Source organism: Peromyscus leucopus, chromosome 11 (genome assembly GCF_004664715.2).
Source record: "Peromyscus leucopus breed LL Stock chromosome 11, UCI_PerLeu_2.1, whole genome shotgun sequence".
NCBI lineage: Eukaryota > Metazoa > Chordata > Mammalia > Rodentia > Cricetidae > Peromyscus > Peromyscus leucopus.
Window position 1 is genome coordinate 27032677 of NC_051072.1, and position 15524 is coordinate 27048200.

The 15524-nt window shown below is 39.7% G+C and overlaps 1 long non-coding RNA gene across 1 annotated transcript; it reads right to left on the reverse strand.

Annotated features, from left to right (window-relative positions):
- Window positions 1-8074: 8074 nt before the first annotated feature.
- LOC119088753 lies at window positions 8075-10265 on the reverse strand. The gene is made up of 3 exons (XR_005092473.1): window positions 10225-10265; window positions 8775-8953; window positions 8075-8682 (listed from the first exon to the last, which is right to left on the reverse strand). It is a non-coding gene; the product is annotated as an uncharacterized LOC119088753 (long non-coding RNA).
- Between the last annotated feature and the right edge of the window lie 5259 nt (window positions 10266-15524).

The following is a 15524-nucleotide window of genomic DNA, read 5'->3' on the forward strand; positions in this document are numbered from 1 at the left end:
TTCAGGGTAGTAGCAGGTTTAGTTTGCCCTGAAGCCTCTCTCCTTGATGTCCAGATTGCTAGCTTGTTCCTTTCCCTAAGCACAGTCACCCTTAGTGTCTCTCTATGTATTCAAGCCTCCTCTTCTTATAAAGACAGTAATACTAAGACTAAATTAGGGTCCACCATATTGACCTCCCATTAATTTATCACATTACTTGCCTCTCTTAAAGTTCCTATCTCCAAATACACTCACACTGCTCAATATTGGGGTTAGAAGCCTAGTGATGAGTTGGGGGAGAAAATAAATTTTGACTCAAATAGAGGGAAATATAAGTTTTTACTGCAGCCAAGCAACACCTCTTATTTACCTCACCCCACATACACACACACCCCAATTACTTTTCCCTCTGGAGAACAGATTCTAAGGACTAAAGACTTTGGATAAAATGATGGCGCGCACACACACACACAAGCACACATAGATCCCTCCAGCTATCCCTCCAAGACACCTTAGTGATCAGAAGAACATCAGGTCCTAGGATGCACAGCCAACCATGCAAATTAAATGTAGCCATAGTCTCGGAAGTTACCTATGAGTTTACATCTCTAAGGTGAGAATCTCTCTACACAGGAGTCAGGTGCTCTCTGAAGTCTTTGGGACAATCTTCATTCCCCAACCAGAGAAGAAAACAGAGAAAGAGAAATTTCACTTCAGTATTGAGGGTAAGATGAATGAATCTGCCAGGACTCTGGTAGTGTGGCTCTTAAGCACAGTAGGAAATAAGCAAATCTACTACATTGCTACTGGGAGACAGAATGATGTCGTCTCACAGGAAATGTGGAGGAAACAGACTTTAAAAACATTCTAGTCTTTCTCTCAATTCATATAGAATATTTGTTTTGATTAAGCTCATCTCAGTTCCATTTGTGGGAACCCCCTGTTTTGTTGTCTGTTCCTAGGACCTTCTATTTTTAGGCAATGTTGGGTCTGTACACAGTAGGTCAAAGTCATGGGACTCGCTGATGACCTACCACACAGATGAGGCCTGTGGCGGCTGAAGTCACTTCAGCTGCTTGCGCTTCTGCTTCCTCGTGAGCAGTTGTGGGATTGGGCTCACCACGGGGCTACACCTTTCAGCTGTCAGGCAGGAGTCACCAAAGAAATCAGGTGACAAATAGTTCTCACTTCTGGGAATACAGCGGGGAAGTCCTACCACCGCCCCCCCAGACACCCTCCACAGCCTGCCCCATAGTCACCACATAGAACTCAGTAGTTCCCACCACCACGGATGGTGCCGTTACAATCACATAAGTAATTTCTCTGTGGAAATCTTTGCCTCGGGGCATTATTTACAGTCCTTCCAGGATTTGTCTTAAAGCTTGTTCACTTAGTTTTGTGAGAAATTAGTCACACCCTAATTGTTTCTGACAAAGCACCAGAAATCTGCCCAGGCACCATACGCTAGAGACAGAATCAGCAGAACGTCCAAAAGCGCTCCTTACCCTTTCTACCTCTTCCTTGGCTGCCTCCTTTCACGATGTACAAAGTCTGTTTACAACAATAGTTATAGTGCTACTGTAGTATAGTAATAATAATCACAATAAAATGAGGAAGCATTACTGGTCTTATTTCTCCTTTATTTTTTGAAAAAAAAATATACAATTTATTCTGATAATGATTTCCCCTCCCCCAGATTCTTCCCACCTCCCTACCCACCCAACCTTATGTTCTCTCTCTCTCTCTCTCTCTCTCTCTCTCTCTCTCTCTCTCTCTCTCTCTCTCTCTCTCTCTCATACACACACACACACACACACACACACACACACACACACACCACAAAACAGGAAGCACAATGAACCCACAAAAAAGCAAACACCAATCAGACAAAAATTGCTCAAACAGAAGAAAGTGAAACAAAAAAGTCCAAACTAAAAACATTGATTTCATCTGTGTTGGCCATTGTCTCCTGGGCATGGAGCCTTCCCTGGAGTGTGGTTGATGTACTGAATGACACTCCATTGGATAAAACTGATTTTCCCATTTCCAGAAGGTATCAATTGTAGACAGCTTCTTAGCAGTGGGGCTATGTGTCCAACTCCCTCCCTCAGTGATAGGACCCCATCTGGCTTGAACTTGTCCAGGTCTTGTCCATGTTGCCAGTCATTGTGAATTCACAGGTGCATCATTCCTGTTGCGTCTGGAAGACATTGTTTCCTTAGAGCCATCTATTCCCTCTAGCTCTTAGAATCTTTCACCTCCTCTTCCACAGAGATCCCATTTCATGGGAGGGCTTTGACAAAGATATCCCACTTAAGAACTGAGTGCCCCAAAGACTCCTACTCTCTACACATTGTCCAGTTGTGGGTTTCTGTGTTAATTCCCATCTAATGCAAGAATAAGCCTCTCCAGTAAAAACTATGCAATGCTCTCTGATCTATGGAATATAGCAATATGTCATCAAGAATTCTCTGATTGCTGTTTCTTCAACAGAATAACAGTGCTAAGTTTTCCCCTAGATCCATGACCTATCTAGTCTCATGTTCTTGGCCATTTTACCAGTGTCAGGTGTAGGTTCCATCTCATGAAGAGGACTTTAAATCCAATCAGAAAATGGTTGGTTACTCTCATAACATTGGTTCCACGATTGCACCAGTAGATCTTGTGCCTTAGGCAGGTACCTGTTACAGGTCACAAGGTTTATATCTCAGTGATATTGATGATTATCTTTCTCCTCCAGTAACATACAAATACCTTCAAATACCATGAAAACTAGCTACTGGGTGCAAAGCTTCTACTTAGACACCAGCTCAACTACAAATTTTTTAAAAGCTTGTGGTAAAATTTCACCATTATTCAAAGTTGAATGAAGAAGACTAAAACTGGAAATCACTAATTTGATTTGGGGAATTGAAAAGGACCTGCAGATATCATCACATTTAATGGTAAAAATAGATTTTTACCTTCTAAAATTGGGACATTCACAGTGATTTACTAGAGTTCTTAGTGTAATAAATAAAAAAGATAAATTATAAACAGGAAAAGTGTTGAAAAATAAGAAATAAAACTACAAAAAGCTATAGATAGCACAATTATAAATAAATTATTATAGATAAATCCAAAGATGTAGTAATATACAGATTAATTATAAAAACTTCAAGAGAGAAGAGATTCAGAGTAAACCGGTGATGTTTTTACATTCTAACAACAGTTAGGAGAGAAGAATTTAACTACTGCATTGAAAATATCCTAAGAAAGGACTGGGGCTTTAGCTCAATAGAAAAGTATTTGCCTCGCATGTCAAGTGTCCTTGTTTTGACGATGCAAGCACTTAGAAGATGGAGACAGAAAAATTAGCTCACATTCATTTTCGGGTACATGGACAGCTGGAGTCCATCCTGAGCTGCATGAAACCCAGCCTGAAACTTTACATAAGGAAGAGAACTAACAAAATGTATCAGAACTGGGCCTAATACAAAGCATCCAAATTTCAAATCAAATTCGTTTTTAGAAACCAAAGGTTTGTACCTCCTGATAAAATTTACTAATAGAAAACGTCATGAAGCAATTGAATACCACCAGCAAAGTCAGCAAGCAGAGGGTTGAAGACAACTCATGTGGCTACCTAAGTTCTCCCTTCCTGCATGAGACAAGAGTCCTCTGCTCCTGGTAATAGATGGAATCTAATGAGATTTGCTCATACAGTGGGGAAATTTCAAGTCATAAAACATCTAATTTTATAATTCGGAGTGTTTTATTGCTTATGTGACATTCTCTAAGGAGCCGTGCCTCATAAATCAATAAATTTTAGGTTTGTGTACAGTAAGTCATTGTAAACCTGGAACATCCTGCTCAAATCATCCCATAGATAATGATTCTTCTCCTAGCAACTATCATTAGCCTGTTTGTCTGCAGGTCCAAAAGCTGGAGTTACAAGGAAAACAGACCAGCAATCAAAGGGAAATAAATGGATCACAGGTCAGATGCCACGAATTCTACTTCCTCGGGTTTTTAAGCAGAAAACTACAAAATAACCAGAAAAACTAAGCACAAGGCCAAGATATATAGACTATCTGAAGATAACATTTCCCAATATTGAAAGACATTTCTTTAATCATATAGTTAAGTCCATTAAAATGCCGACCAAATTTCTAGCAGTTCTTTTTTCCTGCAAAATTTTACAAGCTACTTCTAAAATTTATATGGATAGTCAGCAGCCAAACGATGTCCAGAAACCCCAGTCAAGCATTAAAGTAGCTGATGGGATTGGAAAAGATTCAGTAGATGAATTTGCATAAGCAGAAGGACCTTGTTCAGGCTCTCAGTTCCATGTACAAGGTGTCATGTGCCTATAACCACATCATGAGAGTGAATGGAGATAGGCAGATGCTGGGGGATCACCTGCTAGTCAGTCTAAATTAAACAGTGAATTCCAGGTTTAGTGAGAGAACCTTTCTCAAAAAAAATGGTGGAGTTAGTAAAGATGTGGTTGTAGGTTCTCCTCCAAGATCCCACAAAGAGTGCATGCCACTACTACACCCTTCGGGTTATTGTGCCATACTGGTCATTGTTGCCTGACACCTTCTGGTGCCTTGAAAATTGGTCCTTGGGGAGGAGGATGTCAAGTCAGTTCCAGCTAAGGGGCCTCTAGGCCCTGTGACTGAAGTGCATGTTGTCTTCAACAATAGGGACCTACTTTCCATTTCTAGGGGGCAACCAAGGGCAATTACAATAGCCTATGGTTTTTAGGGGGAATCTTTTGGGCAACCCTGACCAACAACTCAAAAGAGCATTTCTCATGACTGGTATTAGGAATTTTATCGGATGTTCTTTGGCCCTTGGAGGGAGCACTGTCAGCACAAATGAGAAAATTTCATTTAAACTTTATGTGTATATTTATAGGCTGACTTACATATGTTATAGTTTTTAATTATAATCTCAAAATTAAAAGAAATATTTTTTAAAAGTAAAGTGAAAATGATAAAGACTAATATCTGGTCTTCACATATGAACACACAGATGAGCATACTTGCACACACAAACACACTCACACAAAAAAACACTCACTCAAACACATAAACACACACACCACAGACACACACACACACACACACATACCAACAAGTACACTCATATACCACAGATACACATACATATACACAAAAATTAGCTTACAAAAAGTTTGGTTTTCCTGTTATTTAAGGCTTAATTGGTATGCCCAAGGTCAGATAAGCTCACCTGACTTTTGGTAGTTAAAATTATAGAATAAGAAGGAAGTTCTCAGACATTGACATTTGATCCACATCACAGCTTGGGAAAGCCAGAGTGATTTACAGCTTTCTGTCATTCCCACTCAGAACAAATTCTGAAAAATACGCAAGAAATTTATCCCCTTTAGAAAGGAGAGAATCAGGAGACAGGGCACTTGGTGCCACTTTGAGATGTTTTCATGACAGCTCTCTGAGCGTCAGCAATTCCAGGAATTTATCTTGCTCCATCCTATGTCTGCAAAGGAGAAAGAACAACAGCCATAATGTCCTTTCACCTCCTTCTCTGCAGGCTTGTAAAAGATTACTAGAAAACCTTCCCCCACAAATGCAGTGGTGGGAAAAGGTCTCCAGGTCAGAGAACAAAGCTTAAGTGCGGGACTATAACTCAAAAAGTATGACTTGTGTAGATGTTGGCTTTGTGATACTTCTAATTGCTCATGTGTAAAATTTTAAAAAAAAATCTATGATTAGGGAACACTATAGAATTAAGTAATATTTGTATCTTTAAAACAAAGATTACCTGAAATAGCTGTATGTAAGTTAGTTATTGTACACATATTTCTATCATGTAAGCATATATAGCAAAACGTGATTTATCTGTTAGATTATGTATATGGACAAAATCCCCAACAATGAATCTTAAACCATTTAGTTGCTAATTTGAATTTTTTCTTCATGGTTTTCAAACCATTCATTTCATAAACAAAAATGGATTTCAATATTTCCTTTGTCCACTTTTCTGTCTTTGATATATTGCTGCTGTTTTCACTTGCAGTTCATCCTTGATTTATTCACCCAGAATAGAAAGATTGATGCCACTCATTAATAAAACTTTAAGACCCCTCAGGGAATAGGTTTTTATTAACTAAATTTTCTAGTTAATAAGAGAATAAATCAGGAATTCTTATTTCATCCTTTACATGTATAGCTGATCTCTATCATAAATATAACTAAATCAGAATTCATTGAAGATCATAGTTCAGGGCTATCATTGTATATTTAAGTTCATACCTCCTAGGAGTCAGAGCAATTGTAGACTGTGTGTGTGTGTGTGTGTGTGTGTGTGTGTGTGTGTGTGTGCGCGCGCGCGCGCGCACATGCACACATGTATGTTGTATTTTGCTGGGGATTGGACTGAAGGCCTTCAGCACGCTAGTCAAATGCTCTCCCACTGCACAGTCTCAGGCCCTCTCATAGAGAAATTATAAATAGTATATTTTATATCACTGGCTAAGAAGATATAAGTTCTCATAAGATGATTCACTCAGTAAATACTATCTCAGTAAATACTCGCACAAGATTTACTAAAATTTGCTATTTTTCATTGAATTTGTCTCTTTACAGCTAATTTGCTTTTATTTTCTACTATTTTCTAAGAGTGACATGCCAAAAAGTCCCTAGCAATTTGGGTTAGAATTTATGAACTTCTTCGATCCAGTCACAAAAAGAATTGTCAAAACATTATTCCCACTGGACCTGCCTGGACTGAGTCTATCAGGTTGATCCCAGTCCTCGGGGGAGACCTTGATCTGGAGGAGGTGGGAATGGGGGGTGTGCTTGGGAGAAGGGGAGGGGGGCAGGAAGGGAGAGAACAAGGGAATCTGTGGCTATTATGTAGAACTGAATAGTATTGTAAAATTAAAAAAAAAGTATAAAAAAAAAAACATTATTCCCTACATACAGAAAGCAAGATCCTTAACAGGGGGGTCTAATTCTGTATTAATTGACCTGCCATGGTATTTTGTGACCTTTAGGTACTTCTGCCTCTTCCTCACCATAAGCCTTTCTTAAACTGTAGCATTCTGTGAGCAAAAGCACTATTGGTATGAAATTATAACAGCACTGCTTTAAAAGAAACTAGAACATAGCTGACTTTGAGCCATACATGGGTGATCACGGCTCAGAAAAAGGACTCAAGTTACCCTAAATGATTTGTTCCACCAAGGAAGAGATGACGTCAACATTTATAGCCACAGAACACAAGGAAGTCACAAATCAATGTATTTTCCAATTATATCAGCATCATCTACACAAAGGCAGGGAAGCATCCTGTAGAGTTCAAATGTTCTCTTATAGCATTCTCTGCCTAAGGATGCTTGGAGACTAGACACCTGCTTAGCAACACATTATAAGAAGCTGTCCTCAAAGTCACAGGGCATTGGGCCAGATACAGAAAAGGTAGGTGGCTGCTAAAATGTTTAAAATATCCCAGTTAATATGGACCCTTGTCTTAGGACATCACATCTCTCTGCAATCACAGTGCTCTAGTTAGTCAGACAAATCAGTCTGCAGTATCTTTAATAATGTAGTTTCTTCAGAGAAGGTCAGCTCACCATAGCTGAAATAAATGTGCTCATTTAGTATGAATAATAAACAGGCCAAGAAACTGGAAACTTAGGAAGTATAAATTTTAACTCTATATCCTGAGCCAGGTTTCTCTCAACCTGCAGCTAAAAGCCACAGGATAGCCATTGATGCATCTCAAGACATTTGAAGATGACAAGGCACCGTCTCAATATTAAAAGTTTGGGTACCTTGGTCCAGATTCACTGACCAACGCATTCATGTGACAAGGCCAGGTAGAATATGACTATTGGGACTACTTCCTCACACTGCTGTCGCCATCTGACTCAGCTAATAGCGAACAGGAACCAAGCTGAAGAACTTGCTCACGTTCACACCTATTTAGAATATCTTTATCTGCAAGGAAGCCCATTCTAACCTCTGTCCTCCCTGTGCTTGGTGAAAGTGCATATATTCTTTACCTTTCCATTGCTGTAATAAACCACCATGACCAAGGCAACTTTTAGAAGGAAGAGTTTATTTAGGCTTATGGATCCAGAGGGTTAGAGTCCATGATGGTAGAGAAATCATGGCAGGGGAGACATAGAGGCTGGAGCAATCAGAGTTCGCATCTTCAAACAAAAGCATAAATGGAGAGAACTAACTGGAGACAGCATGAGTCTTTAAACTCTCAAGCCCATTTCCAATTATACACTAAACCTTCCCAAACAGTACCACCAACTAGGAACCATGTGTACAAACATCTGAAAGTATGAAAGGCTTTATCCCTCCAAGGAGGAATCCCTGGCTTTAATAAAATACAAAGGCACAGTGCTTGTTTTCTTTGTCCTTCCTGCTTTCTAGTCCTCTCTGCTGCTCAAGGGCACTCTTAAGACTTTTGCCTGCTTAGACCCCTCCTAATACCAATGTGCTTTATATTTCTATCTCATAATAAACATGAAACTTGTCCAGGAGCTTCATCTTCCAGGAAGTGGAAAACCCAGGCTGCGTCAGTTGGCTCTCTTCTTCAGATAGCTTGAAGAGCTGTCGTTTTCATGCCTGGTGGTTGAGCTTGAACATGAGTTTGACTCATCTTTCCAAATATTCCCTCATAACAGATTCTGTTTTGAGGACTGAGGTTCATTGAGAGCTGTCAGATGAGTTAAAGATATCTTGGTAAGCATCACAGAAGATGTTACTAAGGACCCACTCTATTCATTCTATTCATGAGCCCTTACTCACCTCAGCAATGTAGACCAGCCCAATTTCCAGCTGCCAACACTTGCCTCTTTCACTAAGGACTTTCTTAGGAGGTCAAAATCCCCCCTTTTCTTGTCTGAGCATGTAGAGTTCTTGGGTTTCCCACTTCTAAGGAAGTCACCAAATGGTAATAAGAATTAGCACATCCTGTTTTCCTGTGCCTAGAGGTAGAAGAACCCTGACGTTATTGTGTATTTTCTCAGAGATTTCTGATATGATTGGGCTCCACCTCCCCAGCCCACACAACAGACACATTTTCTCAATAACCTGCAACCCCTTATGGTCCCTCTCCTCCCCTTTTCATTTTCATTTCTACACCTCCCTTTCCTGCATCTGCCAAATTTGTTTTCTCAAATCCTTGACTCAGAGGCTATTTCAGGAAGCTCTGATGTTAAAGCAGTTATCTATTTCTTTTCTGGTATAGATAAGCACACACATTACAAATGCTGGACAAGAAATTGTCAGTGCCTCGGGGCACTCACAAACTTCTGATGAAGGGGAATCGATGAGTCAGATCATCTACAGGCCCCAGCCATACTTCAGTGCATATGGAATCAGCGCCTTGGAATCCTGACTCTTCTCCAAGACAAGGCGTTAGATGCCCATCTAGCCAGATGATCTGTGCATGATTGCCTAGAGATGGTCTCCTAGTAACAATACAAGCTTACTAGGTAAAGTCTGACGTTTGGCTCATACTTCACTAATGAATACAGTGCAATCATTATTCAATACTAATCTGCTGTCACCTTGAAAATGTGTACTACTTTTCATTCTTTTGTAAAAGAGGTTGATGTTTTGGTGATTTATTTTTATTTTTTTCCCTATGAGTGCTTTGACTGTGTATGTGTACATGACTTATGTGCCTTGTGCCTGCAGAGGATAGAGGAGGGATAGAATCCCCTGGAACTAGAATTAAGGATTGCTGTAGGCTACCACATGGGTGCTAGAAATGAAACCCTGGTCCCCTGTAAGAACTGCTAAGCCATCTCTCCAGCCCCCAGACTGATATTTTTAAAACAGTTTCCTGCATGTAGCATAGCCCAACATGGAAATAGATTATTTATTGGAAAATACATTTCAGTTACTAAAAAAAGGTTAAGCATTTATATGCCAGTAATAACCAGACTCTGTTCTAGATATTAAAATGACATACAATGGCTAGCATTATTAAAGTGACTTTTGATTAATATTTAAGGAAGAGCACAATTAGAAACAGAAATGAGCAAAAGGAAAACTTGGCATATGCCATGAAAGACACTGCAATTAAAACTATCAAATTTTTTAAAATTTGAACCATGATAGTTAGAATTTATAATGTGTCTATCATTGGCCATGGGAAAAGTTAAGCCCTTAGGAAATTCCCAGAAATCCACAAGGATGACCCCAGCCTAGACTACTAGCAATAGTGGAGAGAGTGTCTGAGCTGGCTTACCCCAGTAATCAGATCATTGAATACTCTAACTGTCATCATAGAACCTTCATCCAGTAACTGATGAAAGCAGATGCAGAGATCCACAGCCAAGCACCAGGCAGAGCTCCAGGAGTCCAGTTGAAGAGAGAGAAGAGGGATTCTATGAGCAAGGGGCATCAAGATCATGATGGGAAAACCTACAGAGACAACCAAACCAAACTAATGGGAACTCAAGAACTTTAGACCAACACCTGTGGAGCCTCCATGGGACTGGACGAGGCCCTCTGCAGTTATGTGGCTTGATCTGCTTAAGGGCCCCCTGGCAGCAGGATCAGGATCTATCCCTGGTGCATAAGCTGGCTTTTTAGAGCCCACTACCTATGGTGGGACATCTTACACAGCCTTAAGGCAGGGGACAGGGCTTGGACCTGCCTCAACTGAATGTAACAGGCTCTGCTGACTCCCCATGGGAAACCTTACATTTTCGGAGGAGGGAATGGGGCATGGGTTGAGGGGGAAGGCTGGTGGGGCAGGAGGAGGGAAGAGAGGGGGATCTGTGGTTGGTATGTAAAATGAATAAAAAAAATTCTTAATTAAAAAAAAGAGAAAGCTACCAATCTACAAAGAAAGCAGGCCCCAAAGAGGTTGACAAATAAAGTACTTCCTTATAGGACCTCAATAAGTCCCATACAAAAGGGGAATCTAGATTGTATATCAGCATCCACTATATGCTAATGACCTTTAACTATGGAGCATGATAACCTTTTGCAAAGTGGTCAGATCATGATACCAATTCCTATCTTACCTATCTCATTGAGTTTTCCATGAAGCCTCTTCTTCTAGAAACAATTATTGGGCATCTAAAATATTTTAATGTGGCTTTCTGTGTACTTAGTCTATCCTTGAGCAAGATTATTTTAATATACAAGATTAAGCGGCTCATATCAGATATTTCTCTAAAAGTCCAATTATAAATGTATCATAGATAGAACATGACACTATCATTCATCACTGTAATGATGAAAATAGAAGACGCCTAAATCCAAATTGTATAATGATACAATTCTTGATCAAAATATACAGTTAGTCAAAAATAATTTTCGTAATCCAAATAAAGCTTCTACTATTTTAGTAGCTTGATGTTATAGGCTTCTAAGAGCCATGTTGAATCTGTTCAGCTTTTACATATTGGCTAAAATAACAGAGTTATCTGGGCTACTGTGACTGTGTTCACAGTCCAGTTCTGAAGATACAAAGTACATGGTCACAAAAATGTTGATCACATCACTTGTGTAAGTACCTACTTAACCTTATATCTGGGAACATTTAATAAAGACATTACACTCATTTTGTGTCAGAGGCTGGAAGTGTTTGAGAAGGAAGCATCCTAGCTCAGTGTGGAAAAATGGTTATGTCACCAAACTGAGAATAGTTGTTACAAGTTTTACTGGAATGTCTCCAATTGAAAGCCTAGGAAAGTCAGCTTCATTTTCTTTATCTATAAAAGCATAGAATTAATAAAAAAGAATATTATAATTTTTATTAAAAAAATAACACCAGTTTCAAAGCAAGATCTGTCTATGAAAATGAAATCAATCTTTAAACAGTAGACTTTACAATTTGGATTTTATAACCCATTAATTCAATTACAACTGGTATAACAGTTAGGATTCTCCAGAGAAAAGAACAAATATTATATATAATACATATGATATAATATATATATGTGTGTGTGTGTGTGTGTGTATGTATAAAATATCCTATAAAGAGAGGTGGTAGAAAGAGAGAGAGGTTGGAAAAGGGGACAAAGGAAATTTTGTTGTGAGAAATGGCTTATGTGATTATCAAATCTAAGGAGCCCCATAACTCACCTTCTACAGGTGAGAAGACAAGGAAATACCAACAATGCAAGTCACAACTTGAGTCTAAAGGCCTAAAACCAACATTGACCATGTCTGAGAACATGAGGAGGTTAGCACCCGAATTTTGAAAAAATAATTAATTCCCTTGTCTTTTTCCTATTTTCAGGTAGTGGGATAGATAATGCTCATTGGATTAGTGAAGGCTCATGCCCTTGGGCAGCTACTCAACCTCTCCTGGTATTCTAGGCTGACTTAGCCATCACATTTATATCATTCTAAGAAACAATATAAAGAAAGAGAAATTAGGATTATTGTCCAAATTCTTTAATACCTAAAATCAACATTCCCAAAAGAAAATGTGGACAGACTCAATGTATTTTCTCACATGATAAAGATGCACATATTCAGGAGAGATGCAGATATAAGTCTCATTCAACCTGTGTTGCTCAGAGATTTTTCAACTTCAAGTTCAATTTACCATAAATAAATCATTATGTTTCTATAAGAGCAGAAAGACTTGTACTGTAAATGCTTTAGTTCATAGCAAAATTTGAACTCAGGACTTTCAGGCAGCGTCCACTGGCACTGTGTAGCATGACATCGGCAGTACAAAGTGCACGTCATTGTTGAGAACCAAGGCCTCAGTGAAGTTGCTCATTGAGACATAGACTAGCACTTCAAGAAACACATCAGACTCACCGTATCACTGACCTCGAGTTACATTTTAATTAATTCTTAGTCTTTGCATGTTCAGAATTCTTAATTGCAACCAGATTTTTCACAATTCCTACATCCAGTTACATTATCCTTCATGGTGTCACAATCCACCCTTTAAGACGATATGATCCAAACTCTTTCTCTGACTTCACTGAATCTATTTTTTCTTCCTCCTGTCTATTTTTCCAATAACAAACAGAATAAGATTTTTCAAAGAATAACTTGGCTTTTTTTTTCACTACAGTGATGTAGCCCCCAATAACTTTTCCCCATTTAGAAATTAGGAAAATAGCTCGGCATGGTGATGTCGTCTTTTATCCAACACTCAGGAGTCAGAGGCAGGTAGATCTCTATGAGTTCAAGGCCAGCCTGGTCTACAGAGCAAGTTCCAGGATAGCCATGGCTATGCATAGAAACCCTGTCTTGAAAAACCAAAAATAAATAAATGAATACAAGGAAATTAGGAAAATATCTAATGTACAATTTTATTTTTGTTAACCTAGTCGACATCACCAGCTTTTACCACTTTGTAAAGCAAGTACACCAGTATTCTAAATGATATGCTAGACACCTCCCATCTCAGAGTCAATGAAGAAGTTAGAATCTCTGCCCAGAAACTGTCATGTTTTTTATCTCAACTTAATTAGCTTTTCCTCAGCAAAGCCCTTCTTACGGTGCTCTTGTCTCATCCCCACACAGAATCAATTTCTATTAGATCCTCTCACAGAATATTAAAACTGTCCCTCTAACTACTTATTCTAGCTTGTATTTCATTTTCTATCTTCATAATGATTGGATTAATGAGAGTCTCTCCTCTCTGACCAAGCAAGCTCTAAAAACACAGAAGGAACAATGTTGCTTTGCTCAATATCTTATCCTTAGTCTATAGGCACCAGTCTCATGATCCATGACTCTTGGGTATACCTTATTGGCAAAATATTTAATTGCTGAGGAGAGCAGATCTCTTTGGAAATGTGCTGTGGAAAAAACACTTGTTTAAGAGTCATATTGTCAGGGCGTAAAATTTACTGTGTGGCTCTAAGGAAATTCTGTGATACTCTTCGATTTACTTTTCTTCTCTGGGGATTGAGATGACAAGAACACCCATCCACCTTGCTACACATCATAAAGCATTCCTGCAGTCCCAGCATTCAAGGGGTTGAAGCTAGAAAATTATGGGTTAGAGGCCTACTGAGGCTACATACACCGTGTTCCTCACAGGTAGTTGATACAGTGAAGTGTATCAACTGTGCATGTGCACAAGTTAATCCTGTGTCTAACACATTATAAGTACACCATGAGCATTGCCGTTATTGTTATTGTTCTCATTTTGGAGTTCTTGCTCTCCAGATAAAAAAATGTTGGCATCTGCTATAGGTTTTCAGTGTCATCAGAATGACAATAAGAGGGGTTGAAAATGGCTGGACATAGAATAGAAATTTTAAAAGGCTGAAATAGAGAAATGGGTCAAATCAAAAGAGAAGTGGGACATTTCTTGCACTGCTGATAAAAGAATTAGAAAAGTGCCGGTGCTTTGGAAATCAGTGTGGCAGTTTCTCAGAAAATTAGGAGTCAATCTTCCTTAAGACCCAGCTATACCACTCTTGGGCATATACCCAAGGAATGCTCAATCATACCACAAGGGCACACACTCAACTGTATCCATAGCAGCATTATTCATAGTAGCCAGAACTGGGAAGCAACCTAGATGCCCCTCAACTGAAGAATGGATAAAGAAAATGTGGTACATATACACAATGGAGTACTACTCAGCAGAGAAAAACAATGACACCATGAGGTTTGAAGGCAAATGGATGGAACTAGAAAATATCACTAAGTGAGGTAACCCAGACTCAGAAGGACAAAGATGGTATGTACTCACTCATAAGTGGATACTAGATGTAAAGCAAAGAATAACCAGACCACAACCCACAGCTCCAGAGAAGCTAGCTAACAAGCAAGACCCTAAGAGGGACGCATGGATCACCTGGGGAAATAGGTGAGATCTCCATAAGTATTCTGGGGGTGAGGCGGGACAATGGAGGGTAAAAGATTGGGAATGAGAACATAAGGGAACAGGATGGTTGAGCTGGAACAAGGAAGGAGTAATAGAGGGAAGACATCATAGGGACAGGGAGAAACCCAGTGGTAGGGAAGTTCCCAGGAATCCACAAGGATGACCCCACTAAGACTACTAGCAATAGTGGAGAAGGTGTCTGAACTGGCCTACCCCAGTAATCAGATCAGTGAATACCCTAACTGTCATCATAGAGCCTTTCTTTAGTAGCTGATGGAAGCAGATACAGAGATTCACAGTCAAACACCATGCTGAACTCTAGGAGTCCAGTCGAAGCGAGACAAGAGGGATTCTATGAGTAAAGGGCATCAAGATCATGATGGGGAAACGTACAGAGACAACCAAACCAAACTAATGGGAACTCAAGAACTTTAGACCAACACCTGTGGAGCCTCCATGGGACTGGACTAGGCCTTCTGCATGGGCGAGAGAGTTGTGTAGCTTGATCTGCTTAAGGGGCCCCCTGGCAGTAGGGTCAGGATCCACCCTGGTGCAGGAGCTGGCTTTTTGGAGCCCACTACCTATGTTGGGACACCTCACATAGCCTTGAGGCAGGGGAAGGGCTTGGACCTGCCTCTACTGAATATACCAGGCTCTGCTGACTCCCCATGGGAGTCCTTACCTTCCTGTAGGAAGGAAAGGGGGAGGAGGTGAAGGCTGGAGGA